Source organism: Ammospiza caudacuta, chromosome 13 (genome assembly GCF_027887145.1).
Source record: "Ammospiza caudacuta isolate bAmmCau1 chromosome 13, bAmmCau1.pri, whole genome shotgun sequence".
Taxonomy (NCBI): domain Eukaryota; kingdom Metazoa; phylum Chordata; class Aves; order Passeriformes; family Passerellidae; genus Ammospiza; species Ammospiza caudacuta.
In genome coordinates this window covers 7,671,979-7,691,978 of record NC_080605.1, presented here as the reverse complement: position 1 = coordinate 7,691,978, position 20,000 = coordinate 7,671,979, and the positions used below count along the sequence as shown (strand labels likewise).

At 39.7% G+C, this 20,000-nt stretch overlaps 1 protein-coding gene across 1 annotated transcript in view; it reads left to right on the top strand.

Moving 5' to 3' along the window:
- Window positions 1–20,000, top strand: part of ZNF536 (zinc finger protein 536) — a 290,297-nt gene that overhangs the window by 30,231 nt on the left and 240,066 nt on the right. The window lies entirely within an intron of this gene.

Here is a 20,000-nt window from a genome sequence, read left to right as displayed (position 1 = left end):
ATGTCCAGAGCTTCCAGGGTGTGAGTAATGGACCTCAGGGCTGAATGCAGGATTTGGGAGCTCAGCCAGATGCATAATAAATATTGCAAGACTCTGGTCTTACATGAGTGCTGTATTGGATGTAGGTAGAAGTGCTTTGTTTAATCAGGACTGTGGCACTCTAGGAAATTCTGGAGTGATCATATCTGTAATTCATTTTGCTTCTGTTCAGCATTTGTGAGTCCTGTATATTAGCCAATTGTGAAATATTTGGAAAACACATCATTGAAAGTAAGATTTCACATTTGTATTTTCCCCTAAGTGTATTTAACTGTTAATGAAAGCCATGGGACTGAAAGCTGTTGAGACAGAAATCTTATTCAGGAGACTGGAGCTGTAGTGCTCTCTGACTCATTTGATCCTCCCATGTCTCCTTTGGGATTCAACAGTTTTTAAAAGGAATTACAGATAGCAGTAGAAGAATAGCTTTGTCACTGACTATTCATTCCGTGGTGTTTCAACATAGGGCACAGATTAATGTAATTTATAGTGCTGAATTTTGTTTTCTGGACATCTGTTCAATATACCCCAACTCCTCCTCTAAAAGACTCTGAGGAGCCATCATTTGGTAGCAGCTAGAAAGTATTGGGCTGGATATTCACTGGTGACTTAAAGGTATAACTCTTTATGCATTGGATCTCCAGTGCCCTGAGCTATCCAATTGTCTGTGTCAAATAACCCCAATGTGCCTTGTGTCAAATATTACTGATGTCACTATTGACATTGTGTCAGAAAATGTCATACCTAATGTCTGTCACTGAAGAATGGTGGCAGAGTCAAAATTTGACAAAAAACACTTAAGGACAGATAATGGATGTAATGTGGATCTTTCTCGTTCCCCTAACAGAGAACCAAGAAAATTGTGAGTGTCTGTTCAAATTTTCTTATGCTGGGCACATTGCATGTTGTACATTTCTAGCTGCAGAGATTTTAGATTTGAACTTCTTCAAAATATCAGTAAACAGGGGAAATTATTAAAAACAAGCTTAAAGTGACCCCAGTTAGCAGGCACAGCTGCAGCTGGTGACCAGCTCCAGGTTGGTCCAAGGCAGGAGATGGCTTCAAATCCACAAGTGCAGTGAGGCCAGAGACACTGGACCATGAGAATCACAGAGGAGAAAACAGATTTGGTGACTCTCATTATACTTTCCTATATTATATATATAATTTATATTATTTTAAAGTGTTAAAGCTTTTTAAAATTTGAAGGTCATGATCACATCTTAAGTGATATTCATTGGTTTTGAGGGAAGGTGTTATTCCTATGGTCACTTTCCTTAAACTTTTCTAAATGGCTTTATGAGGCTAATTCTGGATCTTCTTATAGTGTTCTAAAACTTTAAGGGTAGGATCTCTTCCTGTGTGGATGTAGCCAAAAAAATACTTTAAACTGTGTCCAAAGAGAGACATTTTCAAGCTCTTTTGCTTATGGGAGTTATGGGATAATTTAAAATACCCTGATGCTGATTTGTAGATTTTTAGGGTTTTTTTAGGAGTTGAATATTTTGGTTTTAATTACTAATATCTCTTGTGTCTGTCTGGCTCATGGAATCAAGGTCTGCATCCCTTCAGAGGCAGCATCAGGGAGTTCTGCTGTTCTCAGATTGGACTGTGAGCAGCAGCATCTGGCAAGAGTTTGGCTTTGAGCAGACAACTATAGTTATTCAAAACTACTCCTGTTTTGTAGTAGTAGTAATAAAAATAAAATTATAGTGGACTGTAAAGCAACATTCTCCCCTGCTCCTAAGCAACTGCCTTCAGTTTTCTGAAGCAGATGCCTCATGTTGCCCTGAAAGCCTCTGGGCTCGTGTGAAGGAATGTCTGCCTGTGCTGCCCAGGCAGTTGGTGTGATTTGTTAGAGCCACGAGGTCAAATCTTGCCAAGCAGTAGAGAAATGCTGAGAGACAGAGCTTGATGTAGCCATCAGAAGGCTGACATGTCGTGAGCTGCTTTGGTTTTGCAGAGCTTTTCAGGGAGGGAAGGAGTGGGATGCAGACAGTAAACATGCTAATGTCTGGGTCAACACACAGAATCAAACACTGCTGGGCTGCTCTGTGTGTGAGTACCTGCCCTGTGCCCCACCTGAGCTGGCTGCTGCTCACAACCCCAGGGCACTGGCACTGTGAATCACCTGCTGCTGGAGTCATGTGTGGGTGCTAAGACACATAATTATTATTTTTTAAAGAGCTCTGAATTTTGAATCCATACTAAAATTATGTTTCTGGAACATCTTTGCCTAAAACAAAATAAAATATAGAAAATACAATGCTCTCAGATCATGAATAAAAGCTGGGCTGCAGGAAGAGTAAAATCCTTGTAGAGTAAAATATTCTTGTTACCTTCCTGTAGAAATATACAGGAAGGTAACAAGAATATAGAAGCAAAGCATTTGCCTAATTATCAGCATAACTGGATGTAACAAACAAGGAATAAATCACTTTTTTGCCTTCATTATGTTAAATTAAAAAATCCAGTCGTGGGCATTTACCTCTGAAGTATACAGTATTTTCAACTTCAGAGCTGCCAACATTTCTCAAATAAGTGAAATGGCTCAGGTGATATTTAAGATGATTCGGTGTGATGATGAATAGCTCATTTACCATCTTACATTTAAACTCAGATCACACTGAAATGTGTGTTTGAAAGTCTGGATGAGTACATCTGGACTCACAGGCAGGTTGTCTTCCAAAAAGCAAACAAGAATCTTCCAAAGTTTTTATGGGAGCTTTCATTATACAGATCCTGTCCCTGAAAGACTCCTTCCCACTTACAGCCCTTCATTGCTATGAGTGTCCCCTGGTCCCTTATCACACGAGACCTCATCTGTTACGGCCTTAAAATAGGTTTATTTTGAATTATTAAGTAACATAGGAACTTTTCCTGATGCAGTCTTGACATCAAAAGTGATAAGCAAAGGAAACAAAGGTTAGTGCTCAGCTCTACCTCTGTAGATCTTGGTTCCAATCTGAGTAGTGGGATGGAACTAAAACGAAAGAGTTTTCATCCTTTACAAATTCCATCCTTTACCAATTCCATTAAAAAGTTTTGTTTTGATGGCCAAAATTGCTAAAGCTGTTCTGTTTGAATAAATAATATGTACTTTGAGATTCCTGCACTCTTTTCCTTTTGATTCTCAGATGCAATGATGAAGTTGTAGGCTAAATGCTTTCTTCAATTAAAAAGGGAAAAGGACAACAAAAGGGTAACTCCAGCAGGAGTGGGTGAATAACGTGCTCTACCAGAATAACTGAGCCTGATGTTCAGGATATTCACTTATCATGTGTGAAGTTAAATCCCTGAACTACCTTTTCAGAGCCAGGCATGAATGTAAGGCTCTCCCATTCAAGAGGAATTTCTTTATTTCATCCCCCTACAAGGTTCCTGTGGGTCCTTTGTTTTCCTTTTTCTTTTTTTTCCCTGACCACTACTTATATGAATCCTGGTAATGCTTAATTGTAGGGCCTGCTGCATCTGCCTGCTCTCTGTAGCAAAGGCATGAATTCTGAATTTGTAGTAATTCTAAAAACATTAATTCCCATAAAAATAGTTAATAGCCGGACTTCATGTTTGACAAAACACTTAGCATGGTCAACTAAGATGGTTAAGTTTGTTTAATACACAAATATAGTATGTTTTTATCCATTTAGTTTAAAATTCTCTTCCTCCTATTTAGTAGTTTGCTAATGAGAATACCTGTATAACAGTAATACTTTAATGGTATTTACTAACATAAATATTTGCTTTCTAGAAGCAATGTTATACAAAATTCCTCAACTGCAGTCTAAGCAACTGCTGGAATGTTTGAGGTAAGAAACCTGACCTTTGGGGAGGATCAACATCAGGAAAACAGAGTTTCCACTGTTTGTGACTTGTGTCCATAGTGAAGGGGCTTGGAATGGCAGGAAGGTGACTGACACAGGCTGTGTCACTGCTGAACCCCAAAGGAAAGGTCTTGTCCTTATAATGATATTGGTAACATTTTGTATGAATTTCAGCATATCGTACACTCAAAACAGTCAGTTTGTCAAGGTCCTTTGGCAACAGATAAAGGAAAATGAATAGAGACATTAATTTATACTAAATGTTAGCAATTGCAAAAATCTGCATGGAAAAGAAGAATTTTGACTCAGCTGCTGCTGAAATTGCATTAGCTGGAGCTTATAGCAGAACAAAAATGTCTTCTTTGAGGCATCCTCTTTACCACATACATTCTGCTCCATCTCCCTCAAACCATTTAGCTGCCAGCCATTATTGTCAAGTGTTGCACTCAGCATGCCCCATAATGTGGTGTCCAGGTGGCTGCAGGTGGAGCTGCAGTGACAGTCCCGGTGTGCAGGCTGGGCAGCTCTGCCTGGGGCACAGCCAGGCAGGGATGGACACGGCAAGGGTGAAGTTTCTCCAGCCCTTTCTCCTCTGAAGGCCTGTCCAGGTGGTAGGTGAACATACTGGAGCTTTCCAAAACACTCCCACAGGTTTATTCTTGGAAATGCAGGAGTTTTGTGTATTCAGGTGAGTGTTGATGTGAGACTTGGGCAGGAACAGTCAGCTGGTAACATTTTTCCAGGGTGGGCTTACAGTTGAGATCTGGAATGGAGATACACTTTATTCATGATGCCACTTCTCTTACTCTATTATTTTTTTAAAGGATTTCTTTGCAAAGGGTCTTCTACTCTTTTTTCCTTCCTTAGCAAAGTACTCCTACTTAGCTTATTTATTTTTCAGCTTTAAAACATCAGCATTTTATAGATCTGAATTTCACAATGTGAGGATGATTGCTACGTACAATTTGCAAAATTGTGATTAACCAGCCCCTGTTTCGAGTCAGTTCTCCCTAATTCACAAAAGGCTTCCAAGAATAGTCTGCACAAAATTCAGTGTGCAAATTGTAGGGCAGATTTTTAGAGGGCAGTTTAAAGAATGAAGTCCTAAGGGTTTTATCTATATTTATATCTCTTGTTAAACCAAACTCTTATGTAAATGTTACAATCTGTAAATAACAAGCTGAGCCGCTTTCTTAAAGGAAAGATTGCATCCACATTTTTTGAGATTTGGCAAAATTATTAACTTGCACAATAGACTAATATACAAGTATATTTGGAAGCAACTAACACTAGCCTGTGTCTTCATCTGTATTTTATGGATATTTAAAGGTTTAAGAATACCTAGACCTTTCATTTTCCTGTAAAAATTGTCTCAGATTGAAAAACACTGCCCTTAGTGATGGCTTGAAAAAAATGGAGATAGCTTTTGTATACTTTTACTTTTTATAGCCATTAATGTTGTAGTAAATCTTGTATTATTGTATACAGTCTAGATTATTCTTCATTCTTTTGCCTTTGGACAGGAAAGAAATTACTGGCTTCCATCAGTGTTATTGGCAATCCCCATATTCTGACATCTGTTCCTTTCTAAACATTTTACCAACCTTGATGAAATGTAGTTTAGTGTTAGAAGCTGACTTGAAGAAGAAATTGGATGATAAAAAAATAACATTGATTAAACACCAGAAGTAATTTACCAATGACTATCAATATTTTGATGGCCATTGCAGTTTATTGTAGAAAAGCTAGACATCTTATAGTAATTTTAATCATATATAAATCTTTGAATTAAACTGCATAAATGAATTCTCATTTTTTAAACAGAAGGATGAGAGACTGATCTTAGTCAATTTTAATCAAACTCTTTGAGATGTAGTCCTGAAAATGTTTGGGGCATATTTTACAGATGCCGTGCAATACACAACTCCCCAAATTAAAAATCTCAATTAATATTTTGTAATACCCAGTGGAGATGTCATTCCTGATGTTGTCCTCCATGGAGCAACACTGGGATTTGCCCACTCTTGACCAGATGCTGGAGTGAGGGGCTGTCCAAGGCAAGGGTGGTGGGTGTCTGCTAAACCACCAGCTTTACTCACACCCCTTTTTATTAACTGTGCTTCATTAAAGTAAAGCAGAGAAATACAAGAGAAATGAATATTCCCTCTCAGGAGCCAAGCACAGAGCAATTATGGTGTGTCTTCCCCCACTCCATGGGGTGGCGAGCTGCAAGAGGAGCCTTGTGAGAGGCTGTTGAGGGCTGGGGCAAAAGCAGGGGTGAGTGTTTCATTTCCAAGGATTGGAACAAGTTAATTACTCAGTGAAGGAGGAAGTATGAACAATATCTTCTTGGCAAGGGAAGTATGTGGGAAATAAATTGAAAAGGGCTACTACAGAGTGTGTGTTCTGATACTGTGAGACGTAGATGCACAAGAGGATGGGAAGGTGTGATTAGATATTTTCAGGAGCACTTAGCAACAGTCTCAGTGGAGCTGTTGAGATTCATGGGATTTACTGTGGACTAGTAATGTTTGGGAGCAGAGTTTGGGCCATGATAAACTACAAGCCCATGCCCTGTGCGTGGATCCTCCCTGCAAGGAGGAATCTTCTCAGTGAAACTGTAAATGCTTCAGAAGGGCGAGGAAGGCGCATTTCTGCAGCTCTGTGTGTCTGTGGACCTGTATCAAGAATGAAATTGCCATTCTTGATGAATTCACTTCATTGCACTAAGATTTTCAAAGGTGGAATTACTCCTCTAGCAAAAGGGTCTTGGAGGACTCCCAGGCTAGTTTTTGATTCCCTTACCTTTGAGAGAAACTTGAACCATGGAGGGTTCAAGGTAGTTTCTAGGCTGTTTGAAGTGGAGGGGATTTGAGAGATTTGTTTTCTCCATTTTACAGAAAATTTTAATTTGAAGAAAATTTTTTCTAACATACCTCCTTTAGAGGATTCACATTTATTATCAAAACAGTTTTCCTTTAATTCCCAAAAGTCATGTGTGGTAGGAGTAACTGAGGAGTCTAAGTTAAAGGGGTGTATAAACTGAAAATTTTTGGGTTCTAATACTCTGTGCTAATCATAAAAACAATTCATATGTTTCAGCCAGAGACCTCTCAGCATGTTCTATAAATTCATTCAAAGATGAATGAATTCTCCCAGTTCCTTGCTGAGGATATTTAGTAGAGAAACTGAAGATTATAGACAAAATGTCACTTTTTGAAAGTGCATTGTTTTTCTTACAACTGATTTTTTTTTTCTTTTGAAATCAGGTTGGATTCAATTGTGCTTATACATATACCTACCAGGAGTGCAGTCTGGTGGTCAGGAGACTGTTCTGGGAAATGGGATGACTCAGGTTCTGTTTCATGTCATTCCTGAGCCCAAGTGTCTCAGAGTTAACATATAAAAACAAAAATAAAATTATTTCTGTGCAAGGCAAAGAAACAGGACTTGGTTCTTCCCTGCTGTAGTGTGTTCCTGTAACCACCAGGAGACGGAGATCTTCACTCTGTCTTCTTCCAACAAACTAAAGTCAACATCTAAAAATTAATGCAGCTCTGCGAAACAAACTTTTTGAATACATTAAAAAAATTCTATTTAATCCCCACAAAAAAAAAAAAAAATTAGAGAGACATGAAAGAACATTGCCGTTGCGTGGTGACATTCAGTAACTCTTGTTCAAGGAGGGGAAGGCTCAGTTGTTTGCCTGGTGTCCCACAGCTCAGCAGCAGGAGCCTGGGGCTGGCCCCGAGTGCTGACTACCCAGGGCCGTGTTCAGGCTGGGGGTGCCTGCCCACACACACAGGGCCTGGTGGCCCTCCCCTACCCTCTCCCAGGCTCCCTTTAACATATGGCCTCAAAGCTGTTGACGTTCACCTGCTCAGATATCTGTACAAACTACGGGTAGGAACTACATAAATATCTAACAGATGCACGCGCTCACCCTGGGATTAATGCATTCTGCACTCGGACCCGTCAGCATCACACCCCTTCACAAAGGCATTTTATTTTTTCACTTGCTCATGTGGTGTACACCTGTGACATGCTGGCAATGCACTTGCTTGCAGTGAGAGAGCCCCTTAGGTTCAAAGCTATCCTTATATCTTTGTTCCTTTATGCGTGAACCTTTTGAGGTTTTCTCTTAGTGTTCAAAAGGCTTGAGCGTGGCATTACATCTTTAAAACCTCTCCTGACCCTTTTTTGAATATGCTGAATATAAAAGCAGAAACAAAGCAAGGAGAACTAGATAAATAGATGCAGGGAGACATCATAAGGAAAAAAAAAAGCTCCTGAGCCTGCCAATATTACTTCATGCCTTTTATTGCAAACATGTAAACTAACAATAGCCCACCACCTCACACAGCTGGGTGTGTGAATTGAAGGTGTGCTGAATGTGTGGGCTTTCCAAATGTAGCACAATAACAGCAACACCTGTGCTAAACCACTTTGCATTGATTTTATTTTTTTTACAATATTTGAAGTCCTTCTCTTTTTAGAAGTCTGTATAGGGGGGAAAAGAGGACTTGCCAGGTTTAGTTTCAGTTTGAAGATTTATCTCCCAAGGTTTGATGGACCTGTTAGAAAACCATGTGGATTTACATGTACAAAACCAAATGTAAGATTGAATCTTAAAACAGAGGAAAAATTGTTCTTCTTGTGGATCCAGCTTGGCTAATGTACATTGGCTTTGGCTAACAGGCTCCTTGCAGCCCAGTCCTGGTTTGGTTGGTTGTTTGGTTTGATTTTAAATTTTTTTCTAACTAAGCAGCCAGTGTTTCAATAGCCAGTTAGAGCAATAAAATGGTTAAGAAAAATACTAATAGTCTGTAAGTGTATATCTTAAGGCACAACGCTGATTTAAAATTATTAATATTCAATAATTCATGGTTGTTTAATGAAATGACATATCAAATCAGAAAAAGTAGAAGTGAGAAATTTCTGTAACTTAATTCTCATCACTGCAGAACCATGTAGTTACTATCACTGCTATTATTATCTGGTAACATAGATTTGGTTTAGTATTATGTTTAATGTTAAATTTCAGGCATAGAAACAAGATGCTTTTCACTGCGAAAATATTCACTGTAACATTCTGGGCTATGAATCTCAGAATGATAAAGATGGGCACCATTGTTAAAATCTAAGCATACCTTTTTGGTCACTTTGTCAGCAGTATAAATGGGTCCAAGGGTTGCTCACAGGGCTAGTTAACCTTTTCTCCTTTAACAGCAGCTGAATTTGAGGTTCTTTTTCACCTAAGTACCTACCAATTTATGTCTGTAATTCCTATTAATTCTGAGTCGCTCTTTCTTACACTGTTGTTACTTGAAATGGAAAATATTGGTTACAGTCCAAGAGAAAAATTTATAGCCTGTCATTGTAGCCTTGTGCTATTTCAATATCATAATACAAATGCATTCCCTCTTTGTGATAAGTGTATTTTTCCTTTTACTTTCTCATGCGATGTTCAGACCCTTTCCAGACTTACTTTGTCTCTGTGATCCTAGAGAATAAATGCTCAAGGAGCCTTTAAAGATATTTGTTACCCTTTGAAACAAGGGAAGCAGACTCTCTTGTTCTCTGTCACACTCAGGCTGGGGCTGCAGAAGGCAATTTTTATCTTGTATAGCTAAAAGTTGGGGCTTGTGGTACTTTCCTGTTAGGTCACCTTATAAGCTTGTGGATATTTTCTTACATTTTCTATGGGAAACAGAGCATCCTCCAATGTTACGGAAGATAGAGAAGGTTTTCTGGGCCCAATCAAATTCCTGTTGATGTGTTTAGCGAGACAGAGATGGGGCTAAGAAACACAGAAGTGCTGCTTGTTTTAGAAGTGAGAAGGAGACCCACTGGAAAAAAATTTCTTTCCAGTAATCAAGGGAAGATGGGAGTCTCACAGCAGTAATGTGGACTCCTCTAATTACCACTTCCAAGTTATTAGCATCTGGAGCCCTTTTTCCCTTTCCTATCTAGCAATTATGGAGTGGGATAGATTAGCGTGTTGCAGAGGATGTAGAGTGGACTAAGTTTCTGTCTGTCGGCACTTGGTTGTTTGCTGAAATTGATACTTTTAGTCCAGGCTTTTTACCTGCCCTTGATCCCAGGCTGTTCTCTTCATAGATAATGTATATTCAAGGACCATGCAAATTGTTTATTTACTTCTCTGCCCCCTGCCCCCACCAGAGAAAAAGAAACACATCTTAAAAAGCCAAAGCAAACCAGTCAGACACATGTTTTGCACATGACGAATCACGTCTATAGTAAAATGGGATCCATATGTGTGTTTTGGATATGATCATCAATGCTGCGTTTAGCTTTGCCCACATGCCAGGGTCTATAGGCTGCTGCTGAAAGCTCAGAATTTTCTTGCTAAATCACACACAAAATTTGAACTTGAGGTTGCATTAATGTCATAAGTTCATAGTTTTCTGTTGTTTCTTTCCCCATGTATAGTGTCCTTTGTTTATAACTCAAATCCTCTCAAGATTAAACTTTAAAAAGACTCTGTGATTTAATGGACTTAGGATCAGATTCTAACCTCCAGTGTGGAACAAGCCTGACTGTAGCACTCAATAGCAATAAAGGATTGTTTGCAGTTGTGAAGCAATGCCCGCCAAACATTATTCAGAAAAAAGATGCTGGGATTAATTTTTGCATGGATGAAATATTCAGATGAATGTTAAAAGACTGTGCAACAATAGATGGTGACATACGCAAACGGTAAAAGAGAAATTACTATCATTCCAACATAACACTGCACTAATTTTTTTCTTTTCCCCACAACCATAAATATCTTCACTTCAAGTTAGCATAGTTCTTTATGTGAAGTCTTTTTCTATCTTGTACATATGTCCTGCAGAAGGATCTGGAGAGAGTGAAAAACTGTCCTGCTTGAAACTGTTTGCAGTTTGAAAATTTATAAAGATAATTGACTTTTCAGTTCATCTTCCAAGTTTTGGACTTGTTCATGAGTATACATTAATTTTATTCCTTCCTTGCACTTTCCTCGAAATAAGAGCTATCTTGCAAGTTTAAGGTCAGATCTTTGCTGTTGCTCAGGTACTTTGCACTCCTCTGGTTGTGGAAAACATCTGTGGCCTCCAGAGGATTTGAAATGCCTTCTTTAGACAATCCTCAGCAAGTGGCAGCAGTAGCCACAGTACCCCATCCCATTTTTCCCTCTGAGGACATGCTTGGGGCAGAGGGAACAACCTGTGACTCTGTGATCAGTTCCTGCTCTGGCTAAACACAATGAATTGACCAGGGAGCAGTTCTGAAGCTTGTTCTACTGCACACCAAGTTGTTAGTGGGGAATCTGAAAATTATTTTGGAGACTAGTGCTATCACATCTCAGTTATTTTCAGGAGATAGGAAATGAGGTTCAGATTTTAAATATGGAAATATCCTTCCTGTTTCTGCACAGAGTTTAGATGTTTTGGGGCACTAAAGCTGTGTAATATAAACAAACCAAATTTAAAAGTAAGTAATGCTCCAAGCAAAAGAGGTTTCAGGAGGGGAGAGATGTCTTTGTGGAATTCATTTTCTTGATTCTCTATCCTTGTCATCATGGTCTTGATCTTGAAATATATAGCAAGCTGCCTGCTACTAGCACTTTGTTATATAGTAACTTTTCAACCTTCCTTCTGGGGTTAGGTGATCAATTACTTTGTAAAGAAAACAGGGTGTTATTTCAAAAGCTGTGTTTTATTTTCTTTTATAATTATCTCCACATCAGTCTTCAATCTGGACTCTTGAATTGGCCACATATGCACACAGACTTGCATGTAAAAGAGCTGTGACAGCAGACATGTGATGCTTCCATACCATAATTATTCTTTGTATCAGGCTCCCAGTCCTTGAGAGATCTGAAAAATCTACAAGAAAGCTGGTTTGAGTGTACCTGTGGGAGTCAGAACTCAGCTCAGATTTTTATGTCATTGATAAATAGATTTCTTTAAAAAGGAAAGGAAGTGCCTTTAACTTCTTATTGTCTTAGCTTTGTATTGGAGAGCAGTTTCTTAAAACAGTAGACCCACAGAAGCAATGGCATCAGCTGGAAATCTGGTCCATGTGAGTGTTTTCGTGAGTTGTTCTTGCATCTTCCCCTAAATGTTCTTGTTAAGTTTTGTGGTTTAACAATCATCTCTCAAATTCTTCTATGGAATGTATATTCTCCTCATCTGTTGCATAAGAAATCCATATGAAGATAAGAGGGTTTTGATTTTTTCAAAGGGGAAATGGTTAAGCTGATTTTACTGAAGTGCTATTGCTTGCTGAAAGTACATGTATAAAATACATAGAAATAGCTTCATTTCCTATCAGGTGACCTGAATATCTTATCTATAAACATATTATTTAAGAAACATATGCATATTTTCATATCTAAGTTGATCTTTTAAAAAATTTTTTTGACTTCCTAAGAAATCCATACTTTAATGCCTTAAGTAATAATCTTTTCAGCAACAGAAGATCCCAGGGAGTTTCATGGGACTGAGCGGTATGTCAGGACTAGAACTGTAAAATGCACTTGAAAATAAGGCTAAAGGAGATCAATCCAGGTAGCTTTTCACTTGGCCAAAAGAGAAAACATTTTGGCTGCTCAACAGCCAGATCTCATGAGAGCCTCAGGTGGGAGTTCCTTTGGTTCTGATGAGGATGTGCCTCCTTGCAATGGCATAAACACAGGGATTTCTTTAGAAAAACAAACACCAGTGCTTGCATGAACTCCCACGTGAAACCTTGGTTTCACACCCTCCTAGAGAGGGGAACTGCCCCGTTGTGAAGGTGCAGGAGCCCCCTGGCAGGTCACAGAACCCCGCAGTTGTGCCGTGCAGCCCCGGCGCTGCCGAGGCCAACTGGAGCCGTCGCAGGCCGACATCAGCAAATCAGTGGCTAATAAAGACAGGCAGCAACAGCAGCAGCAGTGTTGGCCTTCTCCACAGCAGGGTACCACAGATGTTTCAGATAACAAAGTGAGCTTCGCTGACAGAACATGTGTGTAATATATAAAATAATGGGAACCGAAAGAGGGGGGGAAAAAGAGGCCACTCCAATCCACCCATGTAAAAATGTTTTTTATTTATAAGTGAGCAGCTGAATACGAATGTTGTCTGCTCCCATGGAAGTAAAAAATAGCAGGCTGATGTGGATGAGAGACTTCACATGGTTTCCAGCAAAATAGACAGTGCATTGAAATCTTTTTCTTGTCCCCAGACCTACAGCTGGGGCAAATCCATGCAATTTTATTTTCTAGTGATTTTACTTTTTTACCTCCTCTGATGATATGTCTGTGCTGTGACTGGGGAGGATCATGGCCAAAGTTTCCTGTGTAACGCTGAGCAATGCTGGAAAGTTTTTGGACAGGACCAACTTTACCAAATAGTTGCTACACTGAGGATTTTTGCAGGGTGGACCTGGAATATGCAGTGATGATCCAAAAGTACCTGGAAAATAATCCCAAGAGCAGCTCTCAAGTACAATAATTAGCTGTGAACTGGAAGAATTACAGCAGAAATCCCTGTTTTTATGATATAATAGGCTTACCCTCTACTGTTCAAGTGTCCCAAAGTAATAGGATCAACCTCATAGTTGAGGAAACCTTGGGTGAAGGAGACTTTCACAGGTCTTTTCTGCAGTGGTGCCAAGGGCATGAACAAGAAGCATGAGTGGGGCGCCCTAGAAATTGCAGGGTCACCCAGTGCTGGTGGTTGGTGAGAGGTCCCGCCGCTGTGTAAGGGCCCCATGTTGACTCTATGTGTGCCCTGCTGAATTAAAGCCTGCAAACAGGCCAGGAATATCACCTGGGATGCCTGTTTGTGCCCCTCCATGCCTTCTCCATGTCTGTGCTGCATGGCCAGCGCTCAAACAACGCGAGCGAGAGCTGCCCAGGGGGGCGCAACTTGTCAGCCTGCTTTTGAAGGGTAACAGACAATGGGATTCTGCAGGGTGGAACAGGAAGCTCCTATCAGAGGCTAATAAATGTTTCCTTGTAAAATGGGGAGATGCTTATGTGAGTCCAGATATAAAGTGAAAGTGAGACAGCTCTCAGAGGAATTACTGAGGTAATAAATGTACTTACTAGGGCAGTGTGTGCCAGAGCAAGACAGAAATGGGCTAAGACCAGAAGAAAATTAGAACCTCAAGCGCAAGCTGAAGCTTGGTGGTCAGATAAAATTCAACCCTTTCCTCTGAGAAAAGAGTGTCTGCCCTGACTTGATTATCTGGGATTGGTGTGGCCGATGAGAACAACAGTGTAGAATTTCTGCCATGTGTCCTGCTTTAAGCAGTAAGACATGAACACAGAATATGGTAACCAGCTGAAAGAGGATTTGGCTCTCAGCATATGCATATTTTATGTACAGATTGTGCTGTTGCAACTCCAGGACCTCAATGGGTCAGAGGCTGTTCGTGTGTCGGATTATTGCGGCATGTGGCTAAAATCCTTTGAGGCTGCCGGTGGGATCTGAGCTTTGGCCCAGCACAGTGCCCCTCTGCTTGTGCAGGATGGGGTTATCTCACCTGTGAGAGGTGAGGGCATACAAATAACTGTAAAATCAACATGAAATCAGAGGTGTAAGATCTACAGTAGATGTTTCTGTGGCTGAAGTGTAACTAGATGTTAAGCAAATTGCTCTAAAAATCTTGTGGCTATATATGTGTTGTGGTTACTTTAGCAAGGTTTATAATTTTAGTGTTTATCTAAAGCCAGGTATGTAAAAGCAGGAATTCTATAATGTATTCCTGAACTAAAGAAAGTTAAAAAAAAAAAATCCTGATTTTTTTTAATGAAAGTATTTGTCCTTCTCTGAGCAGCACCTTATAAGTGAGATCCACCTTGAACATGTCAAGGTCAGAATTCAAGACACAGAATATGCTCATGAAGCTGCCCAACAAGATACCTTTATTCAGCCAAATTAGAAAACTTGTGTGTAACCCAAAAGATCAGAATAGAGTCCTTATTGAGCAAGGTTAGGAGGGATAGAAACAATCGGCTTATATAGAGTATTTTTACTTCATAGGAATGTGGTTCTGATTGCTGAAAATGTATCCTTTGCATGAAGTACAAGCATAATCCTATGCCTACTTTGCCCTTTGAGTAAAAGTATGCTTAATAGCAATTTCAGGGGGAAAAAAAAAATCTATTTAAAGCCTGTTGAGCAGAATATCCACTTATAGAGGGAAGCTATAAGTGAATAATGTTAATGGAGTTCTGTTTTGTAAAATGCATAGGACAACTAATAGAATCAAGCTCCTATAACAGTGAATGATTGAATTACATTTAAGAGAGTACCTAATTTATGACCTTTAAAGATAGTTTTATAGCTGTCTGTTTTTGTCAATCCTAGACCACCTTCATACAAAAGTTTTTAGAAATCTCATCTTTCACTTTATATTATGGTCAGAGGACCTTTTGTGCTATTGTATGTCAGTAGTTGCATTAAAACATTTAAGTAGGCCAATTACTGAAAGGGAAAAAAATGCTTTCTGGAGAAAATTATTATACCTGTTTATAGGAGAAGTTCTTAATCTGGGAATAACTTTTGAGCAATAGGAAAGAAGAATGACCTGACCCAGGGTCTCCTCAGAAAAAGAAATTATGCCCTATAAATACCAATTATTGAGTGTTCTTCCCTCCAAAGAGTGGATTTTTGTAAAGTAGATGTTTGTGCACAACTTCTGCCAATCACTGAGATATTATGAACAGAAATGTGAAGTTCTATACTCCTCTTTTTTTTTTTCCCCCATTTATTTTTGCAGCATGTGTTTGTTTTTTTGGTGTGAAACTCTGATTCAGCGTTATTTTGCACAAAGGAAACACTCAAATTTGCTGCACACTTGATTAAAACTGTTTGTACTTCTATCAGTTTTTAAGAGGCTGCTCTTGCAGTCATTTGATGCTGGTTTTACCTTGCTCTGTTCAGGAAAGTCAAGTGAATTTGAGAGCCCTTCCACGTAGCATTGGAATTTACACAGAGATTCTGCGTGGGAATACCTTTCCCTAACTCTCTGCTAAGTTTTACATAATTCCTTAAAGCATTCTACAATTTTGTTAGCTTTTGTGCTGGAGGGTTCTGCCTGCTGTGGTGTCATTGATTGCTCGTCCTAAAAGAAGGCAGAGAACAAAGGTGGAATAAGCTGCTAATCTTCTGGATCAGCCAGATGTCATTCAGTGGTATATGGGAATTTAAGGCACAGATCCTTAAGGAAAAGGGCACAGAGAGGGGCTGCGAGGCTGCCAGAAGCAGCCCCTTCCTTGTGGCACCCCACGTGCCAGAGCACTGCTGTGTCATGCTGCCTTAAATGTGGCTTTTGCCTGCTGGGTGCAATGGAGCTCTCTGGGGAGCATCACATTTCCAGAGATCTACAAATGGAATTGGCTACTTTAAGAATGTGATCATCTGATTAATTTTTTTTTTTTTTTTGAAGATCAGTTTAGCAAGGAGGACCCTAGCACTTTATAGGTCTTGCTTGTTCGCTGCAAAAGCTCTGTGCTGTAGCTCTGAGTTCCCATTGAGGTAATGTCAAAATTCTTACTGCTGCAGAATCAGAGCCAAAAGGGCTGGACTGCATGTGCACAGCAAGGAACAGACTAGAAAAAGGTTGTGAAATTTCTGTGGCTGATCATACTTATGGTTCTGTCCTTTACAATGTAAAGTAAAAAATGTATTGTTTTACACAGAAGCTGCATTATAGGTCAGGCCTTTTCCTAACCAGCCAATTGAGAGTGGCCCCACTTGACTCCCAACACAATTTACTCTGACCATTAGTTAAGGGCTGTTTCTGCTCTGTCTGTGGTGTTCCCAGCTCCATATGGTGGTAGCTTAAGGCTGATCTACGAGTAAACAAGAAGTGCAGGGTTTTGGTCACACAAAGGTGTGGGACTCAGTTTATAAAATTAAAGAAGAGATTAAATGCAGAGGAAATACTCTGTTTCTCATCAGATATGCCAGGAATTGGAGGTTAGGTCTCACCTCTTTTTGTCATGCTTGTTGGTCCATTATTTCAAAGTAAAACTCTCCTTTGGAGGTATTTTTTGTTATTTTATTGATGCTTTTCTGAAAATGAAGTTCCTGCACTATGCTGTATGTTCAGTATTCACAACAAGGAGAGATTCTGGCTTTGCCCCAAACTGCTGACAGTCTCAATACTTTTACAGCAAGCATCTCTGGAGCACTGAGGAAGATTTTTGGAGGATGAGAGGGAATGTCAAGCTAAAGTACCGTAAATAATTTATAAACCTCAGATAATTGTCCTGTGACAGCTCCCAGTGCTTCCAGTTTCTTCCTACCACCCCTATTTTCAGCTATCAGTTATAGAATCTTGACTTAATATTGCTAATTGCATAGTAAACAGAACAATATTGTTTGCCCCAAGACAGATTACCATTTCTCATTACAGAATTCACATAGACCACAAATCATTGATACCATCTCCACCAGTTATAATAAAGTTTTATCTTCAATCTGATAAAAAGCATGTACTGAATAATAACTGTTGCTCTTATTGTAAGTGGTTTAAAAACATGCTTTTAAAAAAGCTGGGTAGTTCACTGAAGTTGCAATTCTGCATTTGCCCTAGCCAAGAGAGGTGAGAATTGGGGACAAAAGTGGTCAGATTTCCTAGCCTGACTGTGGGTGCAGTGTGTGTGGTGGCACTTGACAGCTGATGAACCTCTTACTGTTATCACAGTCAGCTAAACACAATCAGTCCCACTTTCCCTGCATTTATCTGTATTTGTACTTGAACCCATTGTTCAGTGCGTTATGGATTTGCATCTTTAGCTTATTCACAGAGAATTAAAGTGCACTGGATGTTGTAAGAAGGTTTATCTCTTCAGGTCAAATTCTAGAGATCCTCGTTGGTCTGCAGGTTTCTGCCTCAGTCCTGAGATGAGCACTTGCACCTGCAGCAGTGCAAGGACAGGCACTAAATCCTCAAGGAAAACTGCCTGAAAAAACAGGTTCATTTTACTGATGTCCCACCACTGCTTATGCACATGCATAGATGAAGAAGAAATAATTTAGTATGACACAAACCACCAAAATCCATACAGGGGATACCATGGCAGGAATATGGATACTGCAGTACTTTCCAGTTTTCTTACAAAGGTGGAAATCTTCCACCTGGTGAATTTAGACACTCCTTAGGGAGGTTAATCTTTTAGCCCTGCATGTTTTTATGTCATACATACTGAGATGGAAGCAATTGCATCATTGTGTGTCATTTTGAACAAGACTGGCCCAAATGTTAACTGTCACAGCAGAACTTTGCATTTTGCTACTTCCTTTCATTGAGATGAGGCTCAGCCAGCAAGTTCAGCTCTAAATACAAATTTCCTCAAAGCCTAGCTCTGCTCCTGAACCAGGGAAATGCTAGTTTGGTGAGAAATCCTAAAACCTGGAGCCAGTTTTAAAGTTCAGTGATTTCATAAAACAACTGAAAATATTGTGCAAGTCCATCAGGGTTTGGACCAGGGTGTGTGAAGTTGTGATTGAATCAGGTTCTGGTGTAATTCTGTGGGGAAGCAGGGATTCAGAAGGATTCTTTCAGAGTTGAACCCCAAACTCATTAAAATATTACAATAAAGTAATTAATGCACATGGCCACTAGACACTCTTAAAATGTAAATTTCACAGCTGTAAGAAATTAGATTTGTTTAAAAATAACAGAAGGCTCAAGTACAAATTATGGAGTAAAAGCCTATAAAATTTCAAACTTGGTTTTAAGGCACAGGCTTTTTTTTTTTTTTTTTTTTTTTACTAGCTCATTTACTTCAGCACTAGTGTTCAGAAACTGAATTCCTTGTCTGCCTTTTGCCTCTGATGTTGTAGTTAGGCACCAGTGTAGAGTTGAAGAGTTATAAGGATTTCTTATCAGAAGGTTGGACTTGAGAACAAGGCAAAATTTGCAAGGTTCCTGTGCCCCATCTGAAGCCCATCTTTGTTCAGGAGGTGCAGGCAGAGGTTCCCTGAGTGCCTATGTGAGCTGTTTGCACAGCTGGGAGGACAGGTAGGAACAGCTGTTGGAAATGCTGCTTTTTCACTGCACGTGTGTTTTGGCTGGCATGAGCAGAACTTGACCTCTAGGAACTGCTCAAAGTGGTGAATGCCCTCAAATCATTCTGGGCCACGGAGGACAAGAAAATTAAAGTGGCTTCGAGGTTCAGAAGCAATGGAGCCAACTGCCTTTTTCAAGAGATGTAACGTATCTTTTCAGTGCAGAGTTCTTATTCCAGATTCTCCAGCCCTTTCTCACCCATTGGTGTTTACAAACATAGGCCTGACTGTGATGCAAGAAAAGACTTTGACTAGCAAACGTCCAGCAGTGTATTTCAGTCGGTTTCCATTTGAAGCAATGCTGAAATACAGGGCTCCACCATGGCCTCTTGGCACGCCAGCTTCAGCAGAGTACTGAAATGGCTGAAGGAAGGAATTCCAGTCAGAATATGTTCCAGATGAATCCTGTTGGAGATCCATTTCTAAATATATGCTACGTGCCTAACTATTAAAAAGTTCAGATTATGACCCCTCTAATGTTATTTTAATGCTAGTTTTTAAAATGTAATTATAAATCAAATTGCATTTGATATCTGAAGCTGACAGTAGTGAGCTGGAACACTAAGAGCTGCTTTAAAAATAACCCCTCTCAAACTTTATTACTGGTTTCAGAAAGGGAAGTGCAAGTGGACAGGCCAGATTCATGCCTGCTGCTCCCGTCAGCAGATAGGACAACTTGCTAAGTGCCAGTTGTGTTCTGGTTTACAGATACACAGCACGGGAGCTTTCATCTTTATCTGGAGACTGCATTTTCAAACTTTGAATATCTCTCTGGGAGCTTAAGTAGAAGACACGAGCTCATTTAAATCATGTTTCCTCCTTTCTTTTCTCATTCTTAACCATAGTGAATTTCCCCTGAAAATTAAGACTTCTAAAACCTGCACAGGAACCCAAGAGTTGAGAAAAGCAGGACATTTGGCAAGTGTAAAATTTTGGGGCAACACAAAGTAATTGCAGGGAAGAAATGCACTCAGTGACTTTTGTGCTGGTCAATGGTATCTGTACGAATGTAGTTTAAAAAAGGGCTGGAAAAGATACCAGAAGGACAGAGCTGAAAGTCTGTAAGCATTCAGCAGGGTTGAAA